Raw genomic sequence first — 22204 nt, forward strand, 5'->3', positions numbered from 1 at the left:
TTAATCATTGGCGCTTTTGATTGTCTAAAGCTATAATATAAATATTTACCGTTGTTGAAAAATCCTGTGAATAAGCCACATAAACCGATCTTTAGATAGAGGTATAAGTTTACAGATATTATTATGTTTGGTGATTTTCTTGCAACTGCTTTATTCAGAAGTCTATATGACGCCCGCAACTCCGTTGCGCCAAAATTCGTACATATTCATACATTTTTCCGGGATAAAAAGTACCTATCCTATGTCCTTTCCCGGGACTCGAAGTATCATACCAAATTTCAGCAAAAGCGGGTCAGCGGTTTGGGCGTGAAGAGGTAACAGACAGACAGACTTTCGTATTTTTAATATTAATATGGATTACACAGAAAAACGCAATTTCGAAACACATAGTCCCAAAATACCCAGATCCGCATGTTGGCAATTCGTGTTACATAAAAACCTGATATTTTGTAAATTGTAATAAATGCACAATCTTCCATGAGCAAAAGTCAACGTCACGTTAAGCATACCAAAATCCAGCGGGGCTAAAATGGTTGCTTTGGAGAATCATAATATGAATCATTATATAATTCTTTTTTTTTATCGTAAAATGCAATTCTGCTTGCAATTAATGTCTAGTAATTCGTACTAATTTGACATTTATCAGTTTGACAGTTTTGACAATTCATTTGCTGAATTGATTGAGAGTAAGTGACAAAGCATTTAAAGTGAAAACATTTTTTCGGAATCTTTAATGATTTTCTTTCTTTCTTTGCCTACGTAAATACTACGCCTATAAAATGTACTTATATAAAAATGTTTTTTGAACAATATAATATTATATTTAAATATTTTCCTACTATGTAAACAATATTATTAATAATATATTACAATTGTATGTTAATAGTTCTTTCAAAACATATAAAATAAAATTTACAAAACCCAATATAAATAATATTGCGTGGAGGTAGTTTTGTTAGCCAATATTTTAACATACAAAAAATTATACAATCCCAAGTATTTCGGTATAAAATTCACATGGCATACATTGCACTATAGTACTTTAATAATAGAGTTGAATAACTTAAGAGCCCATATGACCCTAACTTGACTACATACTTTAACCTAGATCTCAAAATCTGTAAGGTCTAGAAAACTGATTTTTTGACACAAGTAACTTCGGTTCATAAAGATTAAATGCTCAAGACGAAAACACGATTACTCAAAAAATGCTCGATAGTTTCTTTTTTACAAAAAACCTTGTTTTAGACACATTTTTGCTTGGATCTTTGAAGTTTGCTGTCTTTTCTTTAATATTTTTTAATATCTAAAAAGGTATTGATAAAATCTAAATTTGCTCAAAACACTTTTTTCATAATCATTATAGTTCGTCTTTTATTCAAGTAAAACTGACTCAGCGATTATTCCGCGCCGTCCTTTTTCACCTGGCATATGAAAGACGGGCGTGAGTGTGAAGAGAGAAGGACGATGTTTGATTTTTAGAGTCAGGTGAGCTCTTAACTGTGTCTTTGAAAGCAACTGCAACGCCCAACTCAGTAGGCCTACTACGAAAATTTTTTGAGACTCAAACAATCGGACGAGAATGCCGCGTCCTGCTCTAACAACGTCATTTCACGTTTGTAAGAGTAGATCGCGGCATTCTCGTCCGATTATTTGAGTCTCAAAACAGTTTCATGGTACAAGGCCTGAGACGAGTCTAACTGCCACACTCAGACACGAATATTAACTACTATGTAATTAAATGAAGATTCTGGCTTAAGCAACACACTTTATCTGACAAACTGTTCATTAAATTTAAGTTAAATCATCATCAAAATATGTCATCGTGCGGCCACGGCACGGGCAACGCTACACTGCATTGTTATACTACTTCAAGATACATAAATGTCCTCCCAATTTTCCTCTACAAGAGTAACATTTCAACTGTACTGGTATTCATTTATTTTTATGTAGAGGTATATTCAAATGATTTTATGATATCTTGTATCATTTTTTTATCTTCATCAATCTTGATGACCCTATGAACTTCGTATCACTATTATGAACCTTGCCTGGACTTCTACAAATATTTCTACAGGGTGTAACAAAAATAAGTGATAATACTTTAGGGTGTGTATGTTTTCCCTGTGAAGAGATCACTGTGAAAGTAGCAGCGCTGAAAGGCCAAAATTTTTTTTCACTTTTGTATGGGGAAACTCGTGACGCTCGGGCCCTTGCCCATACAAAAGTGAAAAAAAAAATCCTTTTTCAGTGCTGCTACTTTCACAGTGATCTCTTCACAGGGAACACGTACACACCCTAAAGTATTATCACTTATTTTTGTTACACCCTGTATAAGCCAAATCGGTTCAGCCGTTCTCGAGTATTAGCGACACTAACAAAAATGAGAACTCATTTTTTATAGATTCAGATACCCTACATATAGCTCCATAATTTTAGTTATACAACTGGCACTCGCTTGATGCATCAGTGCTTCATGAAACGATTTCCACCTGTCACATGAGCCATTGGCAACATGGCAATTGACGACACTAAACACTATGGCAAATGGCAATTGGCAAAGAATTGTTGCACTATGTAATAGGGGGTGTGTTTTTTTGGTTCAGTGATTTTTGTATTGGGTAAGGTTTTTTACCGGAAATTATATGCGACGTCATATTATTTAAGTAGGTCTCTATATTACTCATTAACTGTTAATTAAGAATACATAATTACACTTATTAGGGCCCGATTCTTGCATCCAGAATATAGCTGTTTAAATCATTATTCATTATCACACAATATTTATAATTATAGCAGCTATCACGGGCGAGTGGGACATTTGCATAAAAAGAATAGTGCCCCACATGTAAAACAAATTTCAAGGCTAGATATTGCCAAATAAACAAACAAATACTCTAAAATTGCCTCTCTACTAGCCGGGTAAAGAAACTGTTTTAAATGATTAAATCGCGACAATAAACCAACGCATGTAGTGCTTTACACGAAATTCATATCACGAAAAGTAATTAAAAGTACTTTTTTTTTAATGAAATAAGGGGGCAAACGAGCAAATGGGTCACCTGATGGAAAGCAACTTCCGTCGCCCATGGACAATCGCAGCGTCAGAAATGCTGCAGGTGCGTTGCCGGCCTTTTAAGAGGGAATAGGGTAATAGGGGAGGGTAGGGATGGGAAGGGAAGGGAATAGGGGAGGGTAGGGAAGGAATTAGGGTAGGGGATTGGGCCTCCGGCAAACTCACTCACTCGGCGAAACACAGCGCAAGCGCTGTTTCACGCCGGTTTTCTGTGAGAACGTGGTATTTCTCCGGTCGAGCTGGCCCATTCGTGTCGAAGCATGGCTCTCCCACGTATAAAACTTTCTGTTAACTGAACTATACTAATATTAGGTATTACTTATTAGTGGTGATTTTTCTGCTGCAATAGGTTCTACAGTACCCGCCTCTGCATTAAGGGAAGAGTGGAGCCACCTATGTTTTAGTGGGTAGACTGACGCCAGGGGAGTCCCACATACCCAGGCCAATATCCCCAATCCACCAGGGATGCGCGAAGCATTTCCCCATGTAAAAAAATGGGGCGATATTTGTATGTTTGCGTGCAAAAGGTTAAAATATTGGGCCCATTTTAGGCATGTTTACACAGTAAAACTAACAACAGCAGCTAATATTTTTATACTAATAATATTTGTAAAGACTTTTGGTTTTTGATCTATCTATCAAAATAATTGGGGCTATCAAGAGGAAACGAAACTATGGGAACCAAATAAAGGATAATATAGCAAATTATGGGTCCAAACTCCAAGTCAAAAGCATCAAAACCGGTACACTAACCCGATTTCAATGTGATTCTGTTGATTGCCTTTTGTTCCGTGGGTCAGTTTTACCGTTAAATTCCAACGCGCGACACACATAACCTAAAACGGTTACATGCTGACGGGTTGATGATGATTATGACGGGCTAATTTGACAGTTTCATATTGATGTTTTGACAGTTGTGTGTGTATTTTGACAGTTTTGTGGTTATAAAGTTGATCGTGATCCGTGGGAGGCTTTTTGTTTGACTTCTTGAATCTTAGTTGTGTCTTTTCGTCAGTAAAACCTTTTAAACCAAACATTGCAGATTTTTTTTTAATAAAAACGAACATCTGTATGGAATTTTGACTTTTTTGGACTTGCAACAGAAGCCATAATATTATGGACTGTTTTTGCGTTAGGTTGGCTCGATCGATTTTGATAAAGAGTTATTAATTTATCAATAGAAACGAAAGTGACCCTCGTGGGTTTACCCGCGAACCCGATACCTACACCCACAGACACTTTCACCAGTTGCCAGTTCATAATGTGACAATGAAATTTATGTATTGACAATGTGTTTAATAATAATAAATACTTATTATGCTTTATTGCAATTTCTGAAAGTTGATCAAGAAGCGAGTCAAGTTTGATGCCCATTTTTACATTAACAAATATTATGAAGTTGTCTTTAGATAATGTTATGTTTTGTTTTTTTTAATAGAGAAAATTAATTACTTATAGGTAACAAATAACAGGATTCTTTAACTATAATTTCTACTTTTTTGTAATCGGCCCTTGGAACCTTATTCTAACTTCTAAGATAATCTCTAATCTCTATATTATATTCTCTACAGTTAGCATGGCAACCAAAAAAGATTTTTGTTCCACGAAAAGAATCGACTGAAGAAATTTTAAAAAATGTCCCTAAAATCTATTATTTATTATTACAAACGTATTTCTACTGTTATAATGAAGAAATGCGAAAAAGTAGAAATTCCGAGCTCGCAACGTGCGGTCAGCAAGAAAAACCCGGACTTTCTCGAACGAAAGGCGTCCCTTCTCGAATTTTCCGTTAAATATTTATAAATTATTGAAAACCATACTAATTAATATTCCGCATAAATATACTTTTGAATACGAAAGTTTTCCTTTAATTAATGCGATATCTTTTTCATGAATATTAACTTCTTTACTGAAATTAACGTCGAAAAGATGTTCAAACAAAATGAAAACATGAGTTTAGAGTACAAATTAAACATTAAGCAAAAAAAAATTAACAATTCAAAAATTTGAATTTGATTCCAAAGGATTTTTGACAATGTGCACTTTTTTCGAATTGAAAAGACCAAGAACAAGATATTCCAAATTTAAAATTTTGACGTTAACTTTTTTTATATCGTTTTTTGATGCAATGGCATTTAGCTTGACTTAACTAAAGTTTAACTTACCGTTAGAAAACTAGTTTGTTAAGTAAAAAAAACACGCGCGCACATCACAAGAGAAGCGAGTAGACTGATCGCCCAACGGTAAGGTGGTCTACTTAGCTTATGTGGAACGATTAAAACCGATGTTTTTAAAGTTTGTCTTCTACAGTGACGTAATGAAAGAATTTGTGTCATAAAATGTGTCCTGGGGGCATTCTTATCAAACCTAGGCTGGATTTCTGAGGATTTTTGGCAACAGTTATAATATTCGCTAGGTTATAGGTAGCGCTTTTGATAGGCTTGTAAAAAAGTTAGCCAATCAACAATATTTATTAACTTCAATTTAATGAAGAGTTTGACAGATAATATATTATGTCAAAATCTTCATTTAATTACAGTTAAGCAATTAATACTTAAATGTATCTGAGTGCGGCAGTTAGTGCACCAACTAACTTTAACTATAACTGTAACTTTAACTATAACTTTAACTATAACTTTAACTACAATTAATGCAAAATGTCAAATCTTTGGCTAAAGTTAAAAATGGACGCCATCAAGACGCCATATTTAACCATAGAGCTCGAGTCTCGACAAGATTTTAAATGCAATTGGAGAAAAAAGGAAGTAACGCTGTCATCATACAAAAACGCCATTTTTGACAGTTCGGCAGAATTTTCAGTCTAGCTTTTAATCTACTTCCCGGCTCATTATAGAAGTACAGCTGCTGCAGGAAGGTTTTATAGAATATTAACTATTTACTTACACAAAATATATTAAAAAAAACAAAACGGCCCTCTAAGAAATTCGAGAAAAAATTAAAAAACTCATTAAATGACGGCTCGTAGTTGTACAGTTCGACAAGGCTTTCAAATATGAATATGTCAATGATGTCAATGGGCGCTGCTTATGAGGAGACCTGTCAAAAATGACGTTTTTGTATGATAGAAGCGTTAGTTCCTTTTCTCGCCACGTTCATATACAGCCTTGTCGAACTGTATGTTGAATGGTTAAGTCATTCTTCTAAAATGTACGAATAACTGAAATTAAAAATAAATGATAATGTACCTAATGAATAATTATTATGCTTGTATCTATATCTACAGGTTATAACAAAAGTAAGTGATAATTCTTTTTTTTTTAATATAAAATAACGCTCTCTTCTTGAAGGTTTTCAGGTCGTATAGGTCCGGAAATACTGCTGGTGATAGTTCGTTCCAGAGTTTTACAGTGCGCGACAGAAAGTTACATGAGAAACGCACGGACTGCCACTCATCAAGGTGATGAGGATGGAATATTTTTCGCGTGGGACGATGGCGAAAAGTTGCAGGTGGTATGATTCCGAACAATTCCTCAGAGCACTCCCCGTGATATAACCGATAGAGGATGCAGAGTGAAGCTACATCTCGGCGTAATTCCAAGGGGTACAAGCTGTTTGAAACACTATGGCAGTCAACAATTCGAGCGGCCCTTCGTTGGATAAGATCCAGAGGGAGCAGTTTGTATTTTGGCGCTCCTGCCCAGAGATGAGAACAATATTCCATATGTGGCCGAACCTGCTTTTTTTTTAAACGGGCTTTGGCCCACCACACATTCCCACCACCGTATCTCCTGTGTCGCCGGGATCGACAGCGGTATCCAACCACGAAAACCCTTTGATATGATCTTAGGGAGCCCGAGGGACATGCTTGAAAACTGTCTTGAGAACCGCAACGAAATTAATCAGAAGAAAATAGGAGGAGTAGGAAGATAAACCTGCGCCTTGTAGAGGTGTAGGCGTTGGTCCGGACTGAAGTACTGTCTCGCTCCGTTGAGAACACCAAGCTTCTTCGAGGCTAACTTGGCCTTACCCTCTAGATTATATTGGAACTGGACTTCGCTAGATATGCTAACGCCAAGTCTTTCAATGCTAGGGGAAATGATTAAAGATGTGCCTTCAAAACGAGGATATACGACCATTGGTGACTTTTTAGCGGTGAACGCGCAGACTTGTATCTTGGCGGGGTTGAATTGGACTAAGTTACGTCTACCCTATTCAGAGACTTTCTCCAATGAATTCCCTATTTTAGACACATGTTCGTTTCGACTCTCAATGACATTTAGCCGAGAAATATTAGGGGAGCCGGTATATACAGCATCACCTGTACTATCATCCGCATAGCAATGAATGCCGTTGGTCTGTAACATGTCATTGATATGCAGTATGAATAAGGTAGGCGATAGCACACAGCCCTGAGGGACACCAGCATCAACAGACTGAGTTTCCGAGCATTCGCCGTCAACAACGACCTTTATGCTTCTGTCTGCTAAGAAACTTTTTTGTGATTTGCATGGGCAAGCGCCCTGGCGTAAAGAGTTTCCCCATACAAAAACGAAAAAAAAAATGTTCTCTTTCAGCGCTACTACTTTTACAGTAAACTTAATACACGGGACTCATACACAGTACATACACCAAAGTATTATCACTTAGTTTTGTTATACCTTGTATACTAATATTATGAAGCTTAAGTGTTTGTGTGTTTGAAAGTGCTAATCTCAGGAACTGCTTGTTCGATTTGAAAAATTCTTTTTTTTTGGATAGCCCATTTATCGAGGATGCATTTAAGCTAATAAATAATGCAGTTTTTTTGTATTTTACTGAGTATTCATGTTATGATTGAATTTACTTTTAGTTGAAAATACGAACTTAAAATGCCTAATATCTCGGCTCCGATATAGTTTAGCTATATGTCCCCCATTAATAAAGTTTACTCCCCTTGATATGTTCTTTCATAATATGCCGGTTTGGTGAGTGGCCGCGAGATTTGAAAATGACGCCAATATTACCCAAACCCCTTTAGCCTTAACTATAACCATAACCTTAACTTTAACTTTAACCACGCCTCTGGTGCAACCCAACCTTAGTAATTCACATCCATAGGTACTGTAAAAACAGACTTTACACAATGTTTTGTACTTGTGTGACACGTCAGAAAACTTAAAAATAAATAAAAAAATCAAACGATGGAATAATACTTGTTGAATAACATGCGCCATTAAAAAATATCCACAGCTGAACATAGAACCTCCTCCTTTTTTCGAAGTCGTTTAAAAGTAATAATAATAATATTATCTATGGACGCTTCAGACCACGGCCCCGTGGTAAGTACTGATGGACTTGTGTAACAGACCGTACCAGACAACGGAAATATTATAATATTTAATACTTTTATACTATACATATTATATTTAAGATTTTTATTAATCAATAATGGTAACAGGTAGGCTTTTGAAATTTTCACATTCAATTTGATTATATTATTATGTGCTCTATATTAATTAATAAAAATAATTAAAAAATAATAAAAAAATCCCATACAAAAAACACAATTTTTGGCCTATTTTGCTCTATAACGGTACGGAACCCTTCTTGCGTGAGTCCGACTCGCACTTAGGCGATTTTTTTAACAAAATTAAATTACTTATTATAACAATAATTTTAACTTGTATGTTCTTAGTTACTTAAAAATATTTGTGAATATTGTAACTGGGCAAACTTCGCTTTTGTGAGTTGGAATTATAGCGTTAGTTAACAGTAACTAAGTGATAATAGGTGATAATACGTAATACGGTGTGTAGCACGGAGCTCAATCAAATCAAATCAAAGTCATTTATTCACATAGGTCACACAGTAACACTAATACAAATTATTTGTATTAGCTCCGTGGTGTGTACTGTGTAGGAGTTCCCTATATAGAGCAGCTCACTGTGAAAGCAGCTACGCTGAAAGAATAACTTTTTTTACTTTTGTATTTTTTTTTATGAAATAAGGGGGCAAACGAGCAAACGGGTCACCTGGTGGAAAGCAACTTCCGTCGCCTATGGACACTCGCAGCATCAGAAGAGCTGCAGGTGCATTGCCGGCCTCTTAAGCGGGAATAAGGTATTTTGGGCCTCCGGAGTATTGGAAAATATTGATGCTGGGGCCCTTGCCCATACAAATCACAAAAAAACCTCTTTCAGTGCTGATACTTTTAAAGTGAACTCTTTATAAACAAATACCCATACTAAAGTATTATAAGGTTGTTACATCTTGTATAATAATAATAATATGGACCAAGTCTAACAGTATTTCAACAGTTATTAACACAATTTTTAGAAAGTTGACGATTTTTCCCAGGCAATTTAAACTTAATATAACTTTAAACGAAATAATTTTGTATACTTAAGAATGCACCTGACCCATGAAGCTAATATAGAGAGGAGCTGGCCTAAGCAACTGTGCACTGTGATTTTCAACTATGTCCTGACGTCATCATTGTGGGCGGGGCTTAAGTCAGTACACTTTCAGCGTTTGTCAGGTGCACACGTAACAAGACTCCCAATAAATTGGTGTTTTTTGCGTTTTTAACAAGGAAAGGATGAAGTATTGTGTTTTACAATGTCGAAAATACTCAGACAGACGTTCTGATAATATAAATACTATCACATTTCAATTGCAAATAATTTTAAATGTAATTTAAATATAAAAGTTCTAGAACATTTTAGCTTTCAGCGTTAATTATATACTACTTGACACTAGATGGCCCGACCTTTGAAAGATAATACAGACGTAAATGTTTATAATTTTGCATAAGTTTATTGTAATAATCAGTATGATTATTAAAAACCGTCATACACTTTGTCTTAAACATATTTAATAGCTAAAACCGTACTTATATAGCTTTTATTATCATATCTATACTAATATTATAAAGAGGTAAACTTTGTTTGTTTGTTTAATTGTAATGAATAGGCTCAAAAACTACTGGACCGATTTTAAAAAATTTTTCACCATTCGAAAGCTACATTATTTAGGAGTAACATAGGCTACTTTTTATTTTGGAAAATATAGGGTTCCGTAAGATATTTCAGTTTTTCGGAAACAACCAGAAAATTTACTAACTTGCGTACGCTGCCTAAACTATAAAAGATAGAACTATACAATGTTCTAAGTAAATGTAGATCTTATAAATATCTACAAAAATGTCTGGTACTACAGGTACCACACACAAGTCCATAGATATTATTATTATCGTTACCCGGATAAAAAAACGGAATATGAGTTCTGTAAAGTTTCTGGGGAACATATTCGAGTCGAAGATTAATAATATTTATTTTAATCCAATTTGGCACTTTTTCTACTTACTTACTTTTTCTTTTCAGTAAATAATTGTAATTTTGGTTTCGGTTTCAGTTTCAATGTAATACAATGTAGAGTTTTGGGTTTATAATATCAGTACTGTCGACTACTGTCATATTATATTTCTTTATAGTTCATAAGCTTTCCGAGCGTGCTTTCTTTTTTTTGGGGGACAACACAGCGCAGCTAACGCTAAATATAATCATCCTCACTGTCGCTGCTTGACAGTTGACATCTATAGTACCTCAATGGTTGACATGCTTCCCGCTAACAATTTGAAATGACTTGAATGTGTCATGTGCTAAAACCTGACAGAAATTGATGTTAATTTCTATTACTATTTTCTGCACATGGGGGAAAGCTGCACGTGCGCATAAAATGAAACAAATACGACTGAACGTCCGCGCCGTGTCCGCGGATGAAAAAACATCTCGCTAGCCACATTCTTTTCAGACGTCCGAACGCTCAAGGTCGCGTCCGCGACTTATGTCACACAATGTGCACAGTTTAGTGTATTTTGTATTAACCAGATAGAAACAATCCAAACAATTCCGCATCAGAGGAAAACGTCCGAGGACAACGTCCGATAATTTGTTCCCAACTTTACAACTACTTGTTTGCTTATAAATCGGAAACCTTAGATAAATGATTGGTCTCGCGCGCGCCACGCGGTCGTAGCGCGAGCGCGACACCAATCATTCATCTAAGTCGGAAACTAATTGCCGTAGGTATATCGAAGTCATTCTGTCACTAGTATTTTTTATTTTTGACAGAGAATATGGAATGCTAATAATTAAAATTAGGTAACACGAGCTTTTGCCCGCGGGTTCGCTCGCGTTAAGAAGTATTATTATATACAAAATTTCATCCCCTATTTGAACCCCTTGGGGTTGGAATTTATCAAAATCCTTTCTTAGCGGATGCCTACGTTATAACATCTACCTGCATGCCAAATTTCAGCCCGATCCGTCCAGTGGTTTGGGCTGTGCGTTGATAGATCACTATGTCAATCAGTCAGTCAGTCACCTTTGAGTTTTATATATATAAAACTTACGTGACTGACTGACTGTTTTTTTTTTTTATTAAATAAGGGGGCAAACGAGCAAACGGGTCACCTGATAGTAAGCAACTACCGTCGCCCATGGACACTCGAAACATCACAAGAGCTGCAGGTGCGTTGCTGGCCTTTTAAGAGGGAATACGCTCTTTTCTTGAAGGTTTGCAGGTCGTATCGGTCCGGAAATACTGCTGGTGACAGTTCATTCCAGAGTTTTACAGTGCGCCGTGCGCGGCAGAAAGTTACGCGAAAAACGCACTGTGGAAGACTGCCACTCATCAAGGTGATGAGGATGGTATGTTTTTCGCGTGGGACGATAGCGAAAAGTTGCAGGTGGTATGATTCCGAACAATTCCTCAGAGCACTCCCCGTGATACAACCGATAGAGGATGCAGAGTGAAGCTACATCTCGGCGTAATTCCAGGGGGTCCAAGCTGTTTGAAACACTATGACAGTCAACAATTCGAGCAGCCCTTCGTTGGATACGATCCAGAGGGAGCAGTTGGTATTTTGGCGCCCCTGCCCAGAGATGAGAACAATATTCCATATGAGGCCGAACCTGCGCCTTGTAGAGTTGTAGGCGTTGGTCCGGACTGAAGTACTGTCTCGCTCTGTTAAGAACACCAAGCTTCTTCGAGGATAATTTGGCCTTTGATTCTTCAATCAATAAATAAAACGCGATTTTTTAGCTTTTTTTTGCTCTTTATCAATAACTTGGAATTTTCACCAAGGCCTTAATTATATTATGTGTACTTACTTTAATATATAATAATAATATTAAAATAAAATAAAAATTTAAGGTGGCCTCCCATACAAAAATCACTGTGGTGGTACGGAACTCTTCGTGCGCAAGTCCGACTCGCACTTGGCCGATTATTTATTTGTATTTTTTTACTAATCGGACGCGCTCATGAATACACATACCGTTATAGAGCAAAATAGGCCAAAAATTGTGATTTTTGTATGGGAGCCACCCTTAATTTTTTATTTATTATAATATTATTATTAATTATTAAAGTACACATTTTTTAATTTTTTACGTAGTAAAATGCAAAAAGCCAACATCACGCGGTATTCCCAGGCGGTCACCCATCCAAGTACTAACCACGCCCGACGTTGCTTAACTTCGGTGATCGGACGAGAACCGGTGTATTCAACGTGGTATGGACGTTGGCGATAGCTTTGTATAATTTTTAGTACAAGAATTTTATAGAATTAAAAAGCGGAGAAAAAGTACTTATTTTATTTAATTTTATTTAACTAAAGTTCAATTATTATAATAATTAAAGTAAAATGTTAAATGCCATTGAGTAATTATTATTAGTGTAACTATTTTTTATTCCAGAATTTGCCTTTGTCGCTCAGTATTCAGAAGTAAGCAGCGACAAAACTTTTGCTAGAGTGCTATCAGCTACAATATTATTATATATTGTATACATAATAATATTATTATGGTCCTGGAAAATTAAAATAAACCAGGTAAAATTTAAAAAAAAATCATACTTAATATTATTATTGTTATTAAAGTGAAAATTCGTACTATATCCTGATTTTTGATATATACTCTAGTATGTTTAGCGTACTAGTACTCTAGTCTCTTGAGTTTGAATTTGGCCTGTAAACAAAAAAATATTGGAAATTCTTGAAATTCTCGACCTACTGCAGCAGCTCTGCCGCTTTTTAAAAATGTCTTGAAAGTGACACCTATAGTTGATAAGAAGAACTAGTTACTTCCAACATCTCCATCATAGTTTTATTATTTAAACATAGATGGCGCTTTATTATATTCGAATACAAAATAAAGTTGAACAGCTTGAAAAAACATAGCTGACATCTATCGTCAAATAAGAAAACTTTTCCCAACATCAACACTAGCGCAGTTTTATATTTGCACCATAGATGGCGTTATTATTTCGAATTCCAATCTGTAAATTAAGTACCTAACAAAAAAAGCTGTTGCTTTTTACGGAATTATGGTATCATGACGTAACATTTAAAACAAAATTTCTGGAAAAGCAATGTTGTTTTTTGCGTCGCAACGCAGTGTTGTGGGCCTGGCTCTTTGGGCCTTGCTTGCGTCATTCTTTCTAAGTTCGCGATACCCAGGAAAACCATGCGTATCGTAACCAATTTGGAGGCTCAAGGAGGCGATAGCATCCCCAAGCAGCCGCCTGAGTGCTCTAGCTAGACGGGATGTTGTGATCATTAATAATTCTGATCCTAGGTCTTTGCCTCGGCCTGTTTCGGGGATTGAGCCACTCCCGCTCTCTCAGACGCTCAACGTCCTCTTTAGCAGACACCATATTCTGTTGTACAAAATTCTCCACCGCTTGCTACTTATTTTCACTCTCCAGCAAGGCGCATAATATATAAGTAATAACTTTATTGAGGTTATGACAAGCTGTTGTTTCCTCTCGTCTTACTATCTCACATCGTGGCCGACTGCCGACGAAGCACCCAAGAGCGGTCGGTAGCTGCGTGAGAGGAAAAGACAGTGCACCGGTCTTTCATTCTTTAAGACCAGGTCGAATGGATATTATTATTTTTAACAAAAAATTAAAACCGACTTCCAAGGTAAAAACAATAATAACATCCTTATAATATGAACTAAAAAGTATTAAATAAGTTTTCCTATCTAATAGTGCCTTTTTCCGAATTCGGCTAAACCTCAACTATTTCTGTACTCAATCTTCATCATTTTGAAGTCGGTGCCAGTTCCAAAAGTTTCAAATATTCTGGCAGACTGAAGATTCAGCTATATCTGGTACCGACTTCAAAATGATGAAGATTGAGTACAGAAATAGTTGAGGTTTAGCCGAATTCGGAAAAAGGCACTATTAGATAGGAAAAATTATTTAATACTTTTTAGTTCATATTATAAGGATGTTATTATTGTTTTTATCTTGGAAGTCGGTTTTCAAAAGAATATTCCTAGCTAGATCGATTTATCGCCCCCGAAACCCCTTATTTACTAAATTTCATGAAAATCGTTGGAGCCGAATCCGAGATTTCAATTATATATATGTTACGCTCAAAGACCGAAATCGCTCAATGAGCGAAAAAATGGCTCACAACGCGTTGTGGTCACAGTGAAACAGCCACGACGCGAAATTCACGTCGTGGCTCTAATGAAAACGGCCACGACGCGTTCTGGCAATCACAAAAAGACCATAACGCGAAATTCGTGTCGTGATATGCTATTCGTTTTTCTTGATTTGTTCTTGATTGATTAATCGTCCATAGGTATTGAAGATTATATTTAAATTACCACGCGTACTACGAAATATTTTTTATTTTACTAAATCACTGCATAACGTGTTTTTCATTATTTTTTGAAAATATCCATAGTTCCATAATATCCGTGCTAATATTAGTACTGTCTGTCTGTCTGGCGCCGGTTATGGATATTTTATAAATAATAATGATAAACACGTTATGCAGTGGTTTAGTAAAAGAAAAAATATTTTGTAGTACGCGTGGTAATTTAAATATAATCTTCCATACCTATGGACGATTAATCAATCAAGAACAAATCAAGAAAAACGAATAGCATATCAGCCACGACACGAATTTCGCGTTATGGTCTTTTTGTGATTGCCAGAACGCGTCGTGGCTGTTTCACTGTGACCACAACACGTTGTGAGCCATTTTTTCGCTCATTGAGCGATTTCGGTCTTTGAGCGTAACATATATACAAGAATTGCTCGTTTAAAGATATAAGATACACTGAAATCTGAATCAAACACCAAAATATAAAATATACACCAATCCCTTTCAAAATCAAAATCAAAATTGTTTCAAAATTGTTTTATTTCTGAATAAATTTAAAATAAATGTTTTCAAAATGTCCTACATGATGCCTACCACCGGTTCGGGAACTAACCCGGCGAGAAGAACCAGCGTAAGAAACTCGCACGGGGCCCACTTTTTTACCAAACAAGTGAGAAAAAATTAATCTTTTAAAATAAAGTTTACAATTTTGTAACTAAATATTATATACAATATCCACATACATAATTGTAAGTCCTATAATAATGAAGAAGTAGCCTTGCAAGAAGCCATCCTTTGTAGGGGGTACTCCTACCCATTTGTTACGTTAGGTACAGCTATTAAAATATTTAAATAGTACCGTACCGTATGTTATAACTTATAATAATACTACTAATAACAAGTATTAAAGAACATTATAACCTGCTGTCAACCTGTCAATACCTAACTTTCAAATACATAATGTTAAAAGTCTACGTAAAATTATCAGCTCTATTTTCTACAAAATGATTGATAGGCTTACTTCACTTTGAATAGAGGCAATAATTATTATGATCGTATTTCTTTACACTCTACAGAAATTTGTAAGAAGGCAGTAAAAACGGTATTTTAAAATACTTACTAAAAATCCCGACTGCGAACTAAACAATTTAGTACTTAATACAAAGACACGATTCATAAAATTCATGACATCTTTAATTTTGCTATCAAAATCCGCATACAAAATAAAAACAAACATACATACATACTGTATTATTATAATTTATAGTCCAATGTACATTATTCATTATATTAATTAATAGGTACTAGGTTGTATCTTACCCGCAATTCTACCGATGCGATGAGTGGAGCACCATGGGGTTTTAGTGGGTAGACCACGCAGGAGTCCTACATACGTATGGGAAATTGGGAATGGCCCCCCTTAAATTTTTATTTAAGGGGGGCCATTCCCAATTAAAAATGCCATAACGCGAAATTCGTGTCGTGGCTGATATGCTATTCGTTTTTCTTGATTTGTTCTTGATTGATTAATCGTCCATAGGTATGGAAGATTATATTTAAATTACCACGCGTACTACAAAATATTTTTTCTTTTACTAAATCACTGCATAACGTGTTTATCATTATTATTTATAAAATATCCATAACCGGCGCCAGACAGACAGACAGTACTAATATTAGCACGGATATTATGGAACTATGGATATTTTCAAAAAATAATGAAAAACACGTTATGCAGTGATTTAGTAAAAGAAAAAATATTTGGCTGTTTCACTGTGACCACAACGCGTTGTAAGCCATTTTTTCGCTCATTGAGTGATTTCGGTCCTTGAGCGTAACATATATATAGATATAAATTTGAGTATTAACAATAGGGATGAGGGACAAGGTTAAAGATTAGCAAATTTTGTTAATAAAATAAAGAAATCACGATAAAAAGTAAGTGTTCCCAAAATTTCTGATTGATAGCATTTGTATTTTATTTGTTATGCGCCTTCAAAGTTGGCTTATAATTGTTGGCAATACAAAATATTATTTCAGTAACTATAAGATCTTTCCCTATGATAATATATATTATGTATTATCATATATCTTTGGTACAATAATTAATTTTGTAAAAGAAGATAAAAGAAAAAGTAGCCCCAAAAACGACTTATTTTTTGCTTAAATAAAAATAATCATATCATTAACCCACAGCACAGTGAATTCCTAAATCCTTAACCGTAACGCTATTTAGCGCGACCGTTCTGCCTCCACTTTCCATCACGATTCGCCGTAAGCGCCCTATCTCTACATCTAAGTACTGTATGCAAGGTAGCCATTGATACCTCGCAAAATATACCGTAGTATATATTATGCAGTATGTACATGACTAATTTAGGTTCTATTATAAATGCAAAAAGGTGTATGTCTGTCTGCTTGTTGCCTCTTTACGACTAAAGCGCTGAACCGATTTTATTGAAATTCGGTATGAAAATAACTTGAGACCTGGGAAAGGACATATGACCTTTCACCGCGTAAAATGTACGGTTCCCGTGCGATAAACGAGTTTTGGCGCAACGAAGACGCGGGTATCGTCTAGTATTGTAATATTGTAATAATTTTGAAAACTGTCAATAACAATTTTCGACGATTTTGTTTTCCTTATAATTTCATACTTTTCTGTGTTGCTTCCTAGGGTGAATGGAAGGTTTGCAAAGAGTGTATCTAGCTTTGTCCACACTGTCATACTGTGCCTTTTTCTGTTGGTCAAGGGCATGCGTTATAGCGCAGTTAACAGCGAACGTGAGGCATGCCCGTGACGCATGCCCTCTGACTACATCCAAAACTTCAAAAATGACAATATTGGCGTTACCTTCTTTGACGCATTCAATTATTGAATGCGCCAATATGAAAGTTGATGACGAAAATTGAAGATGAAAGTGCACAGTGTGGACATAGCTAATATCAATCACTGCCTAAAGTTCTAAATATTAATTATTTTGAGTCCTCGCCCGCTTGACTCCGACAAAGGAAATAGGATAGTTTTTATCACGGAATAATTAACGGTTTTTTTTTATGAAATAAGGGGGCAAACGAGAAAACGGGTCACCTGATGGAAAGCAACTTCCGTCGCCCATGGACACTCGCAGCATCAGAAGAGCTGCAAGTGCGTTGCCGGCCTTTTAAGAGGGAATAGGTTAATATAGTAAGGAAGGGAAGGGAATAGGGGAGAGTAGGTAAGGGAATAGGGTAGGGGATTGGGCCTCCGGTAAACTCACTCACTCGACGAAACACAGCGCAAGTGCTGTTTCACGCCGGTTTTCTGTGAGAACGTGGTATTTCTCCGGTCGAGCCGGCCCATTCGTGCCGAAGCATGGCTCTCCCACGTATATACGGTTCTCGGTAAAACAAATATGTATTCTGTGCTAATAAGTAATAAGTGAACTCGCAGTCAACATCTAACAGACTATGTACTACATATACGTCTAACAGACTATGTACCATCAAAGAAGTTGATTCATAGATAGATGGCGGATAGGAAGTCTATAATATATTTAGTCATGATATATTGTTGGTTGGCTTGACTTGACATAGCCTGACCAAATTACGTCACCCATTTTTTCAATCTCTATTTCCTTGATAGTACATATTATAATATTCTTTAAAAGAATTTGAATTTGAAAGAATTTGAATTTGAATATTCTTTAAAAACAGTCCCACTTACCTCAGTCTTCACTTTACAGTCTGGTCTTCCATCTTCAAGTCCTTTTCTTCTCTTCTTCAGCCAGTCGCCACGTCAGTTTTCTTCTCTTTCCTGCTCCGCATTACGTCTTCTTCCGTATTATTCTATTAAACCGTCTTGACAGGTTGTCATCCTCAAATGTTTAGTTCACTCAAAAATTAAAATAATTATCTCTTTCTCTTTCATAAATTTTCGAACAATATATTCAATCGGAATTTGAAAATCTTCAGGTTGTATTTTCTCCCAAGTATTTTCTTTTCGTTACTTAAGTTATTATCAACAAAGGCCTTATTTTTTACTCCGAACTTTTTCCAAACTCTTCATTTTGTCCGGCGCGCCGCAGGGCTCGACTCTCGGGCCTACTTTTAATCATTTGTTTACTACAACAATGACAAGTTTTGTATTATCTCTATTAACCTTTTTTTCTCAGGGGTTATCACGGATCTTAACGAGGCCTTCGATACAATGGTTCTTCTCATTTGCCCGACTCTGTAATAAAATGATTATGTCTTTTCACTTTCGTAATAATATAATATTAAGTTATTAAATCTCTCAAGATTATGTCTTGATCTATCACTTTTCCTTTTGCACTACGGCTAGTAATGAGTAAATAATGTTGTCAATGATATAATTGGATAATTGGCTTAATAGTTTAACTGAGTATCTTTTTGGTTTTATTTTATAAATTACGCCTGTAAGTATTATAACTAATAGCTGCTTGACCAATCTATACTAATATTATAAATGCGAAAGTATCTCTGTCTGTCTGTCTGTCTGTCTGTCTGTCTGTCTGTCTCGCTTTCACGCCAAAACTACTGAACCGATTGCAATGAAATTTTGTACACAGTTATTCTAGAGTCTGAGAAAGGACATAGGCTACATTTTGATGTGGGAAAATATCTTATTTCCATGAAAAAATCGATGAAAATTACTTCGCATTGCGCGTGGCCAGCGCTCATCCCGGGGGTCCTGGGTTCGAGTCCCGCAGGCGGAACAAAAAGTTTTCAATGTTCCTGGGTCTTGGATGTGTATTAAAATAATATTTCAAAAATCTTAAATATATTTTATGTATAATATTATAAAAAATCCAGAAATATATCGACGCGATGCAATGAACATTTTAGTTCTAATACGATTCAACAGATGGCGCTTTTTTTTACTTCGTTGTAACATAGAACTAATCATACTTATTAGTTATTATGTTTTTGTTTATAGTTTTTAATACGTTAGAATATTATGTTTAATAATATTATCACTTGCTATAATAATAATCAATCTATCTGATCTTATAGAACTCCTACTGCATTTCTAAGGAGTTCGAGTGTGTTGTGTTGGCCTATATTCCATCCAGAAAATATTTTTACATTTTAATTCTAATATATGAAAACAGATGGCGCTTTATTTTTTACTTCATTATTATAACAGAACTAATCATACCTACTTTATTATATATTATTTTTTTATTCATAACTAGCTGTTGCCCGCGACTTCGTCCGCGTGGACTTTAGTTTATAGTGGGCGTTGTCAACAAAATTTGTGTCAAATTTAAAAACTTTTTAAAACCCTGGTAAGTGGTACCCCTCTTAGGGCCGCGCAGCGCGCTACACCGGAATGGCAGCGCTGAAAGTGCTCGCCTCGCCGCTGCCATTCCGGTGTAGCGCGGCCCTTAATTAATCAAAATACCCAAAAACAGCTGTGCAGTGTGCACATAATCTGTACTAATATTATGAATGCGAAAGTATCTCTGTCTGTCTGTCTGTCTGTCAGTCTCGCTTTCACGCCAAACGCCAAAACTACCGAACCGATTGTAATGAAATTTTGTATACTGATAGTCTAAAGCCTGAGAAAGGACACAGGCTACTTTTTTACTGGAAAAAAGGGTTGTAAGGGTCGTAAATTTGTTCAAAAAATTCATAATGGCGTTCATATGGCGCCGTGCGTCTTCTACATGGCGCTGACGCTTGCTCAAAAGTCTTTCTATAAGAGGTGGTATCATCTTACATTTAAGTCTCGATTTTTTTCGATTGTTATATCTATTCTACGGTATTAAATAACTCAGTACTTTATCTGTGCAGGCAGTGACGTAACCTTAAGACCAAATTTCACCAACGACTGTTAAAGTTAATGCTCGAATTAGTATCACGTTAGCTGTTTCGTTTTTCATATGAATGAAAGAGAAGACAGGATATTTTAACAAGCTGTTAACACTAACAGACGTTGGTGAAATTGGGGCTAAACCTATCAATGATAAATAGTTTATGGGTAAAGTTGTGTAATTGGGGGGCTAAATAAGCTTTAAAATTTGGCATAATATATAAAGTTTAACATACAAAAATGAAGTACTTATTGTTTGCACACTGCACAGCTGTATTGATTTAAGGGGTACCAGGGTTTTTTTATAAAAGCTTTTGACACCAATTTTGTTGACATCGCGCGCTATAAACTGAAGTCCACGCGGACGAAGTCGCGGGCAACAGCTAGTTAGTTATAATTTTAAATTATACTAGTTAAGACAGCACCTATTTATTATTTTATTATCTTATTCATTGCTCGATTGATATTTCAGTCTCAATCTCACAGACTACGAAGTAGGGTTTTGATTAGACTATAGGTCTGATCAAAACCCCATTTCTTAAGACTCTAACTTTACTTTCACCACAAACCATAGTTGGTCGTTTGATGTATTTATAATGTAAACTTTTCAAAAAGCTTTTACTTTGCACGGGGGCTGGATAACAAAACGATTAATATCCATAATTTTACGATTTATTAAACAGATGAAGTTTTAATAACTTTATTTTGTGCAAGTAGGACAGGCCGCGCACGACCGTCTTCAGAGCGTGGAGTCACGAAATGTTTCTTATCATCGAAAACGTTATCGTCAGCATCAAAGCCATTATTGTCATCATCTACATCGACAGGGAACAATATTTTGACAAGATAGTGAATGTTTGGCAAATTGCATCGCTTCCGTAAAGGGAAAGCAGAGATACAATTCGTATTTTCTTCATTTTATCCGGATTATGCACTTCTAGTACAAAAGATCAAATAAATCATAGATTAAAATGGTTATAGGGTTCCAGTAAACATCCTTAGGAAAACGGTTTCAAAGGTTTTTGGCTCTATGAGGAAAACGAGTTTTCTAATGTTTGTAAGTTTTTGAAAAAAAAATAGCTTTGCTATCAATATCACCGGTCTGTTATTTAATTTTTAAGACATAATATTTAGATAAAACTTTAAAAAATTCGCCTTTTGGCAGGCACTCGCGCCTTTAGGTATCGAGCTGTAAGTACCCCTTTAAAGGGGCAGATCACAAGGGACTCACAAGCGAGCGGTGACGCGCGCGCAAGATTTTTTTCGTCGCATATATCTACGTACTGTTTTAACCGCTGTGACAGAATCATTATTAATCTGATAAATATGAACAATTGAAAAAAGTCAAAGAAATATTTCAATAAAGTAATTTAAGACTTTAAAATACAGAAAGAGATAAAAAAATACACAAGCATAGCAAATAAACCAATTTGTTACAAACAAACCGCATACTACACATAAATAAACACAAGTTACTATGTTTAAGTTGTAAAAAATTCCTGACCAGCTCCTACACTATAATCGAATATAAAACTATTATAAAATATACGTTGGGTTACTAAAATTTGATTATTACTATAAAAAAGTTTGCTATTAGTAGCTATAGTAATTAAAAGAATATTATTTTATATTTTAAAAGGTGACAATCTTGATTTCGTCAGAAAGGGTACCTCTTACGCGATAG

At 35.6% G+C, this 22204-nt stretch overlaps 1 protein-coding gene and 1 non-coding gene across 2 annotated transcripts in view; both read right to left on the reverse strand.

Moving 5' to 3' along the window:
- Positions 1–22204, reverse strand: part of LOC121734853 — a 40791-nt gene that overhangs the window by 12161 nt on the left and 6426 nt on the right. The window contains exon 2 of the mRNA XM_042125481.1: positions 18409–18913. The gene's annotated coding sequence lies outside the window, so the exon portion shown is untranslated. The remainder of the gene's footprint in view (positions 1–18408; positions 18914–22204) is intronic.
- Positions 12489–12607, reverse strand: LOC121735114. The gene has a single exon (XR_006036813.1). It is a non-coding gene; the product is annotated as a 5S ribosomal RNA (ribosomal RNA).

The sequence above is a fragment of the Aricia agestis genome, chromosome 16, assembly GCF_905147365.1.
Source record: "Aricia agestis chromosome 16, ilAriAges1.1, whole genome shotgun sequence".
NCBI classification, from domain to species: Eukaryota; Metazoa; Arthropoda; class Insecta; order Lepidoptera; family Lycaenidae; genus Aricia; species Aricia agestis.